The 9,963-nt window shown below is 36.9% G+C and overlaps 1 non-coding gene across 1 annotated transcript in view; it reads left to right on the forward strand.

Annotated features, from left to right (window-relative positions):
* LOC110178692 (uncharacterized) overlaps positions 1-9,431 on the forward strand; it is a 33,394-nt gene extending 23,963 nt beyond the window's left edge. Inside the window, exon 3 of the transcript XR_015270450.1 lies at positions 9,295-9,431. This is a non-coding gene — a transcript (uncharacterized LOC110178692). The remainder of the gene's footprint in view (positions 1-9,294) is intronic.
* Positions 9,432-9,963: the final 532 nt, after the last annotated feature.

Here is a 9,963-nt window from a genome sequence, read left to right on the forward strand (position 1 = left end):
CTCGGCTGTTAATCCTGATCAAGAATATATATACTTTATATGGTCGGAGGTGCCTCCTTCACTGCGTTGCAAACTTCTAACTGAAATTATAATATCCAGCAAGGGTATAAAAACACGACAGAACAGGAACTAGCAGCTATACATTGGGCACTTAAACACTTTAGACCATATATCTACGGAAAACACTTCACAGTAAAAACAGACCACAGACCACCCCTAAAATATCTATTTTCAATGACTAACCCAAGCTCAAAATTAACCAGAATGAGACTAGATTTAGAGGAATATGATTTTAGAGTGGAATATCTTAAGGGAAAGGACAACCATATCGCTGATGTATTATCGCGAATAACAATACAATACAAGACTCACAAAATATCCAAAAGGATAATAGCATTCTTAAAGTCACTACTAGTAAATAGTAATACCTGCATTCATTTCATTCACCTAAACATAATATATTTGAAGATTTTCATTCACAGATTTGCATTTTTACTCCACATCTAACGATCGTTTGTATGGGACCTATATGATATAGTCGTCTGTTTTTCATGAAATTTGGCACAAAATTTTAGACTAATATAAAATCGTTATACCTCAAATTTGATGAAAATCTGTTGAAAACTGAAAAAGTTATAATTATTAATTGTATTACTTTCTCAATCGTTCCTACGGGAGCTATATGATATAGTAGTCCGATTTTTAGAAAATTTTTCACAAAATTGTAAAATAATATGAAATTGCTATATCTCAAATTTGATTAAATTCGGTTGAAAACTGAAAATGTTATAATTTTTTTTGTAAAAATTTTCTGATCATTCCTATGGCAGCTATATGATATAGTCGTCCAATCTGGCCCGTTCCAACATATATACGAGTGAGAGTATATAGAAGACTAACTATATAGTTTCATTCAGAAACCTTCAAAACTGAGAGACTAGTTTGCGTAGAAACGGACAGACGGACAGACGGACATGGCTAGATCGACTCGGCTGTTGATCCTGATCAAGAATATATATACTTTATATAGTCAGAGGTGCCTCCTTCAGTGCGTTGCAAACTTCTGACTTAAATTATAATACCCTGCAAGGGTATAAAAATAAGAAATTATATGACCTAGTTTGGCTTAAAAACGAAACTGGACATAAGTTAGATTTCAAATATACAGGGCCCTACACTGTAGAACACATCGAAGAAAGTGATAACATCAGAATCTCTGACGATCGAAATAAGAAACAAACAGTTCAAAGGGTAGGTTAAAGAATTCGCATTCATAATTTTCAAGTAAATAAATCAATCAAATAGGGTGTAATGTATACATACCAATATAAAATATAAAATTAATACCAAGTTTTTCTGATTTAAAAAAATGAAATATATAAATAAATAAATAGAACATTTTTCAATTTTAGTATATTTTTTTTATGTACTACACTAACTTTAAATTTTTTTCACTTTTAAAATTTTTCTGTATATTATATACAAACTGTAAACATGAGAATTTAAAAAAATTTCATTTCATTACTTTATTTTTTAAAGGGAGGGAGATGTAGTATGTACATTTATAATTAATGCCCACAGTACCCAAGAGTACTTAAGGAACCCACACTGTAACACTTTGTTGCAACCCTGCACCACCGCATGTCATCAATAGGCTACTGTCATGGACTGTCATCAACGCGCCGACTGCGACTTCTACCAAGCCGCCGCTCTGCCGACTGCGACTTCTACCGAGTCGACCCTCTGCCGACTGCGGCTTCTACTACGACGCTCTGCCCACGATACAGTTACGGCGGTAGTCTAGACGGCAGTCGCCGTCAGTACCGTTGAGAAATTTGTTGACTAAACAATTGAATTGATGAATTTTTATTAATGATAGCCTGGGACATGCCCATGTTAAGATCATCAACAGTTTGTTTGGCCTGTCATCGATGAATCATCAACAGCACCCCCTTGACTGTTAATGAATTACTGATGACAGGTACTGCAGGGAATGTTTACTTAAACACAAGGCATGGTTCGAGCTTGACGACAATAAACGCAGATGTCAGCATTCCTACGATTCGACTTATGCATACACTAGCATGTATATCCAACTCTTGAGTTACCCACTGCAGTTTGGTCCAGAAGTCAATCTTTTTGGCATAAATTCTAAAAATAGAGTTTGAGACCTAAAACTTTGCACATTATGTTTTTTTAGAAAGTCAATAATGTAAAAAAATTTTGAGTCGGTGCGACCACGCCCTCTATTGCCTCCCATACAAACCGATTCGTAGTACTATTATTAGAAATTGAATATGACGCTGAATTCAGACAATATACTTACATTTATTTCAGGAACAATTTAAATATCTATATATAAATATGTATATGTTATGTATGGGTTCTGTCTTATACATTATATTCTTTTTCTTCTTCTTCTAGTATTATTGAGCTGCTTTCGTTCAAGTCCTCATCCGAATCACAATCAGATTTCAATTCCTTTTCAAATGGAATGTTGTTCTCGGTTGACGTATATGATCCGAAGTTCCTTTCTTTTTTAATTCTGTTTGGTATCAGTGAGTGGAGTCGGTTTTTGGATTTGAAGTTGTTTTTTTTTTTGTTTGTGTTGGGTATTGAGCAGGTGTTCAAACGGCTGCAGCATGCATAAGAAGAGTTGTGTTGTGCTCTTTTTCACTCGCCAGCTCAGATGCCAATTTTCTTTTCAATCGTGGTCCTGCGTTTCCATAAGACAAAGTTCGGCGTCCCAGTTTTTGTTGTGTCATACAGTTTTCATTTATTGTAACTGATATCGTAGACGACATCCATTCAGTATGCTTTGACTTAAAACGTTCGGACCATATAGTTGCATTTTGGTAGTCTTTTTTATTAAACGGTTTTATTTAGCTCACCCCGTTTGTTTTCTTTATTCTTGGGTCAAATTTAGTAATTCAAATTTCACCCTCTTCCTGACAACCGATTAATCTGCAAGTTTGTATACACTTTGGATTTTGGTGACAATACAATTATGTTTATTTATTAGCATTATAAATTCAAGATGGCCGCCGCTACAAAATGGCGGATAACTTAGGTTTTATCAATCCTATCAACATGGGTATCAAATGAAAGGTCTCAACAAGTAGAATACAAATACATCAGAATCTATATATATAAAAATGCTCTGTTCGTGTCTACATCCTTCATAGACTTGAAAAGTTCTGAACCGTTTAAGCCCAAATTTTTACACAACGTGCGTTGAGGTTCCAGCTCGGTAATTGTCTACTTTTGATGTTGATAGCTTATCTGCGGTTGCGAATATATCAATTTTTTTAGCGTTTCCCCGTGCCCCTACTGCTGCGCCCTCTACAGGCAGCCAGCTGAATCAAAGCATTTCCTGTCAAACATTTAAAACATATTGAAAGAAGAAATTGGAGATACAAATTTTATTTTTTTGTTCAGGTTCAGTAAGAAACGAAGTCATGCCACCCAAGAAGTCGAGTTTGGGTCGTCGTACTCGCAATACAGAAGCAAAAAAACGTAAAATTACGAATATGACTGACGAAGAGCGGGCCTCCATCCGAGAGACTGAGAGGCTAAGAGCAATGCAGATGCACAACGTGGAATCGTCTTGCATTCAGATATTATCCAACTGTTGATTACAGCTCGAATCGCAATGTCGTTATTGGCCGAATGCATCAGGTCTGCATATACTGTCAGGCTCCTTCGATTGAATCAGACAAAACTTCGGTCCGAGGAATATATCCATTTGCGGGATGCTGTGATGAATGACCGTAATACAACCAACGTTCGAAAGCTCACGATTTTGCCATCCTCATACATAGGTAGTCCACGCCACATGCATGAATATGCTCAAGATGCCATGGCATATGTTCGTTGCTACGGCCGTCCAGATTTATTTATCACCTTTACATGCAATCCAGCTTGGGACGAGATAGTACAGCTGTTATTTCCTGGACAATCATATTGGGATAGGCATGACATCACAGCCCGTGTTTTCAGACAAAAGCTCAAGTCACTGATGGATTTCATTGTGAAACATGGAGTTTTTGGATCTGTGATTTGCTGGATGTATTCAGTAGAATGGCAGAAGAGAGGATTGCCGCATGCGCACATACTGATTTGGCTGTATGATAAAATTACTCCAGACGAAATCGACGATGTTATATGCGCTGAGATTCCACGGGCCGAGGTTGATACGGATTTGCATGAAGTTGTCATCAAGAACATGATCCATGGCCCTTGTGGTACCCTCAACCCATGTTCACCATGAATGGTAGACGGGAAGTGTTCTAAGCGATATCCTCGAGCATTTACAGCCAACACCGTAACAGGGGACGATGGATATCCTCTGTATAGGAGACGGTCAACTGAAGATGGAGGGACTTCGGCAACTTTAAACATGAGAATTGGTGATATTGAGGTAGACAATCGTTGAGTGGTTCCATACTCACCACTTTTGTCAAAATCATACAAAGCGCACATCAACGTAGAATATTGCAATTCCGTGAAATCGATTAAATATAACCGCAAGTACGTGAATAAAGGCAGCGATATGGCAGTTTATGGTGTTCAGGCAGAAAATGGTGACAGCAATGCAGTACGAGTTGTCGATGAAATCTCTCAATACCAGGCTGGAAGGTACATAAGCAGCAACGAGGCTGCGAATTTTTTCGGTCCCAATTCATGAACGCTATATCCAGCTGTAGTTCACTTGGCAGTCAATTTGGAGAATGGTCAACGTGTCTATTTCACAGAACTAAATGTGCAAGAAAGAGTCCTGAATCCGCCTACGACAACTCTGACTGCCTTCTTCACCTTATACCAGGATGATGCTTTTGCCATAACCTTGATGTATTCAGAAGTGCCCTTTTAACCACAATATGCCACAGAGAAACGTGGCAGGGTGCAGCTAGTCTATATATATAAAAATGCTCTGTTCGTGTCTACTCCCTTCATAGACTTGAAAAGTTCTGAACCGTTTAAGCCCAAATTTTTACACAACATGCGTTGAGGTTCCAGCTCGGTAACTGTCTACTTTTGATGTTGATAGCTTATCTGCGGTTGCGAATATATCAATTTTTTTATCGTTTCCCCGTCCCCCTACTGCTGCGCCCTCTACAGGCAGCCAGCTGAATCAAAGCATTTCCTGTCAAACATTTAAAACATATTGAAAGAAGAAATTGGAGATACAAATTTTATTTTTTTGTTCAGGTTCAGTAAGAAACGAAGTCATGCCACCCAAGAAGTCGAGTTTGGTTCGTCGTACTCGCAATACAGAAGCAAAAAGACGTAAGATTACAAATATGACTGACGAAGAGCGGGCCTCCATCCGAGAGACTGAGCGGCTAAGAGCAATGCAGATGCACAACGTGGAATCAGCAGAAAGACGAGCAGATAGGCTTGAGAGAAAACAATTGAGAGTTAGGCAAACGCGTTCTGCAGCAACCGATTTGATTCACTCTCAAAATAATGAACGCGACAGGGCAAGGGTAGCTAAAGCTCGTTTACAGCTTGCAGCAGATCAAAACCTGCAATACAATCGTCTTGCATTCAGATATAATCCAACTGTTGATTACAGCTCGAATCGCAATGTCGTTATTGGCCGGATGCATCAGGTCTGCATATACTGTCAGGCTCCTTCGATTGAATCAGACAAAACTTCGGTCCGAGGAATATATCCATTTGCGGGATGCTGTGATGAATGACCGTAATACAACCAACGTTCGAAAGCTCACGATTTTGCCATCCTCATACATAGGTAGTCCACGCCACATGCATGAATATGCTCAAGATGCCATGGCATATGTTCGTTGCTACGGCCGTCCAGATTTATTTATCACCTTTACATGCAATCCAGCTTGGGACGAGATAGTACAGCTGTTATTTCCTGGACAATCATATTGGGATAGGCATGACATCACAGCCCGTGTTTTCAGACAAAAGCTCAAGTCACTGATGGATTTCATTGTGAAACATGGAGTTTTTGGATCTGTGCGGTGCTGGATGTATTCAGTAGAATGGCAGAAGAGAGGATTGCCGCATGCGCACATACTGATTTGGCTGTATGATAAAATTACTCCAGACGAAATCGACGATGTTATATGCGCTGAGATTCCACGGGCCGAGGTTGATAGGGATGAAGTTTTCATCAAGAACATAATCCATGGCCCTTGTGGTACCCTCAACCCATGTTCACCATGAATGGTAGACGGGAAGTGTTCCAAGCGATATCCTCGACCATTTACAGCCAACACCGTAACAGGGGACGATGGATATCATCTGTATAGGAGACGGTCAACTGAAGATGGAGGGACTTCGGCAACTTTAAACATGAAAATTGGTGATGTTGAGGTAGACAATCGTTGAGTGGTTCCATACTCACCACTTTTGTCAAAATCATACAAAGCGCACATCAAGGTAGAATATTGCAATTCCGTGAAATCGATTGAATATAACCGCAAGTACGTGAATAAAGGCAGCGATATGGCAGTTTATGGTGTTCAGGCAGAAAATGGTGACAGCAATGCAGTACGAGTTGTCGATGAAATCTCTCAATACCAGGCTGGAAGGTACATAAGCAGCAACAAGGCTGCATGGCGAATTTTTTCGTTCCCAATTCATGAACGCTATCCAGCTGTAGTTCACTTGGCAGTCAATTTGGAGAATGGTCAACGTGTCTATTTCACAGAACTAAATGTGCAAGAAAGAGTCCTGAATCCGCCTAGGACAACTCTGACTGGCTTCTTCATTTTATGCCAGGAAGATGCTTTTGACATAACATTGATGTATTCAGAAGTGCCCTCTTAACCACAATATGCCACAGAGAAACGTGGCAGGGTACAGCTAGTTGTCTATAAATTATCGACCTAATGTGCGATAGAAGAATCGTTTTATTCGTCGTTAGGCAGTTGGCCCGCAGACGGTGAGGAAATTACCTAATATTTTCTTGCTCATGGAAATTCCAATAGTTATACACTCCATGTAAATAAAAGAGATGTTTCAATTAGTTTATCGTTGGACATTCACACTGCTGACTGGCGAGGAATCGTTTCACTGCTCGTAGTTCGTCTTTAATCGAAAAAACATATGATAAAAGTACTACTCACTCACCACTATGAAACCGTAAAACTCGCTTATAATCGAGCTTGCTAGCTTGTTTCCACAGCCTAGCCCTACTTATCACACGTCCATCGTTGTCGGTTGAACAACTGCCTAATTATAGTGTAACATTACAAAACAATCATTTTAATCAACAATTGTAGACAATTGAAGTGCCCCACGGTTTTATTTTAGTCAGGTCTATGCATATGTTTATAATTCCCACGAATGTATCTATTTTATTATTTTTTGGTTTTTTGTAAATTTATCTTAAACATTGCAATGTATGTTTAACATAAAACCTTTTAACATAAAAAGTTTTTTTTACCTATTTTTATTTTATAAATGATTCAAATTGACTTTTTTTATTGATTTCTAATTTTTTATGGTATGGTAATGGTTAATTTTTTCATAAATGCAATCTAACACAGATGATAGTTTGCTATTATTGCTGAGCCAAAAATCGAAGAGATCGCTATCCCGAAATTCGAACGTCGCAAAATATTGCGGAATTGCGTGAGAAAGGGGACGAACGGGGAAAAGTTGTTAATTAATTAATAATTAATTAATAATTAATTAGCTATAAAGAACGACATATATTAGTATAAACTGACGTAATTAGTTTTTCTCAGCAGCCGTCAGGTCGTTAGTTTTATTCCACGAAACACAATGGACGCATGTTAATTTTCTATACAAAATACACATAAATTGAACATTAAACAAAACGCAAACACTAAGACAACACATAAACAGACTATATTCAGTAAAAAATACATACCTTGATTAACAAATTTCCATTACTATCAACAGTTTGTGCGGACAAAGAACAATTATTTTCACTCAAAAAAGTAAAATTACCAATTTGCCACCATTTTCTTATTACCAAACAGCTATCTGATTGTGTGGTTTCGAAAGGTCATAAAAATCTTCAGTGAAGCTTGTAAAGCTTATTTTTTTAATTTTGTTTATGTTTGATGTTTTAACTTTCATAATTTTAAATCAAAAATACAAAACAGCAACAGGAAAATTTCGAATTTATGCCAAAGAAATCAACTTCTGGACCATAGTGCACAGTCGGCAGCGAGGAGCATACATATGTATATACATGTACATGTACATATATAGAAATCGAAAAAATTGAATCATTAATTAAAAATAGAAAAAAAATTAAATTCAAGTTAGAGACCCCAATTTTGAAACACAGGATAAGTTTCTTGTTTTAAATGTGTCCGGCAAATTTAGGTTCAGATCTTATAAAAAATATAGAAGTTATTCAAGAAGAAAAATATTGTTGTTTTTATTGTTCTAGTATTAATTTTTAAGTTCATCATTGTCATCAATTTCATTATCATTAGAAAGAAATGATGTATTGTCGGGTTTCCTTACATTTAAGACAACCCGTGGTGTTCGCTTGCAACAGCTATTATTTTAACACTGAACTGTTAAGCTAACATTTTAGGTATGTAACATAGCAGTTTTATAATTTCTTAACATGGTATCATTGAAAAACCAAAATTTGCATACTCGCGAAAAATGAGTTTCTTTGTGGCGTTCTTGGCAGGGCAGTTGCGCGGTTCTAGATATAAAATATCTGCCATCATTGTTAAATAAAACTTATAACATACACACCCATCGTCTTCAAATTATAAAAAAGGAAAATTGAATAAATTAAATAAACTACAATGGAAACCACGGATGACAATACGATAGTATCAATCTTTGACACTTTTTTTAATATCAGCGATTTTATTATGGCTCTGTATCCGGATTGGATAAATAAAAGTTATCAATATATTTTCAAGGATAGAACGAGCTCAAGAAGTACACGGCGATTTAGTAACATAGGTACTTTAACCACCTTTTAATAAATCGAAGAATAAGTTTGCGGGCACTATACACGCAAAGCTTAACGTCGCCAGCTTACAGTTGTACTCCAACTAATAAGATCAACTGGAAAGCCTATTTAGTCGAGTTTCTTAAATAGAAGGGAATTGTTAGCAGAGTCAAATGCTTAACTGAAATCAGTTAATATCACATCTATCTGAAAGTTGTTATGGTAGTCCTTAAAGGATAAAGTAAACAGTTTCACAGGGCGTCGGAATAATACCTGGGCACACAGCCAGGAATTCCGGCAAGACCTGGGGAATATCCTGGCTATAAAATAATAAAATACGAATTTTGTGTCAATATTTTCAGATGAGAAGAAAGCATTGGATCTGACTTATTCCCATCCATTTCAAAGACAAGATTTCTTACCGTATAATAATTATGGACAAGTTGAAGATAATTATAAATTCTCATGTAGATTAAAAAGTTGCTGCGCTCCTATATTTGATGTCCAATCACAAAGCACTATCACATCTTGTGGAAATTACGTCCAAAACAATCCAGGTATTTATTTAATAAAAAAAAATGTTTTCAATGAATTATGAAAACACATCAATTTATTTTTATTTCTAGCACACACATTTAAGAGACAATTTGTCAACAGAAAACCACGCCAGGCTTATAGTACTTTTCAATTGGAACGTTTAGAAAATGAATTCAATATAAATAAGTATCTTAGCGTTAGCAAACGAGTTGAGCTTTCCAAGTCGCTATCCTTGACGGAAGTTCAAATAAAGACGTGGTTTCAAAATAGACGAACTAAATGGAAGAAACAGGTAACATCACGCTTAAAAATAGCGCAAAGGCATCAGTTGTGGATACCAATTACACCTTCAGCAACAATACTGCCTCCGAAATATCAAAAAATTTCTTCCCACCTATGTTTTTCACAAGCCGAAGTTAAGAACCTTAAAATGGAAATAAATATATGATTGTGCAAAACTGATATTTAGCCCCTTTCGCTTATTCATATATATT

Source organism: Drosophila serrata, unplaced genomic scaffold (assembly GCF_035046125.1).
Source record: "Drosophila serrata isolate PLE 108 unplaced genomic scaffold, ASM3504612v1 contig_171, whole genome shotgun sequence".
In the NCBI taxonomy this organism is placed as follows: domain Eukaryota; kingdom Metazoa; phylum Arthropoda; class Insecta; order Diptera; family Drosophilidae; genus Drosophila; species Drosophila serrata.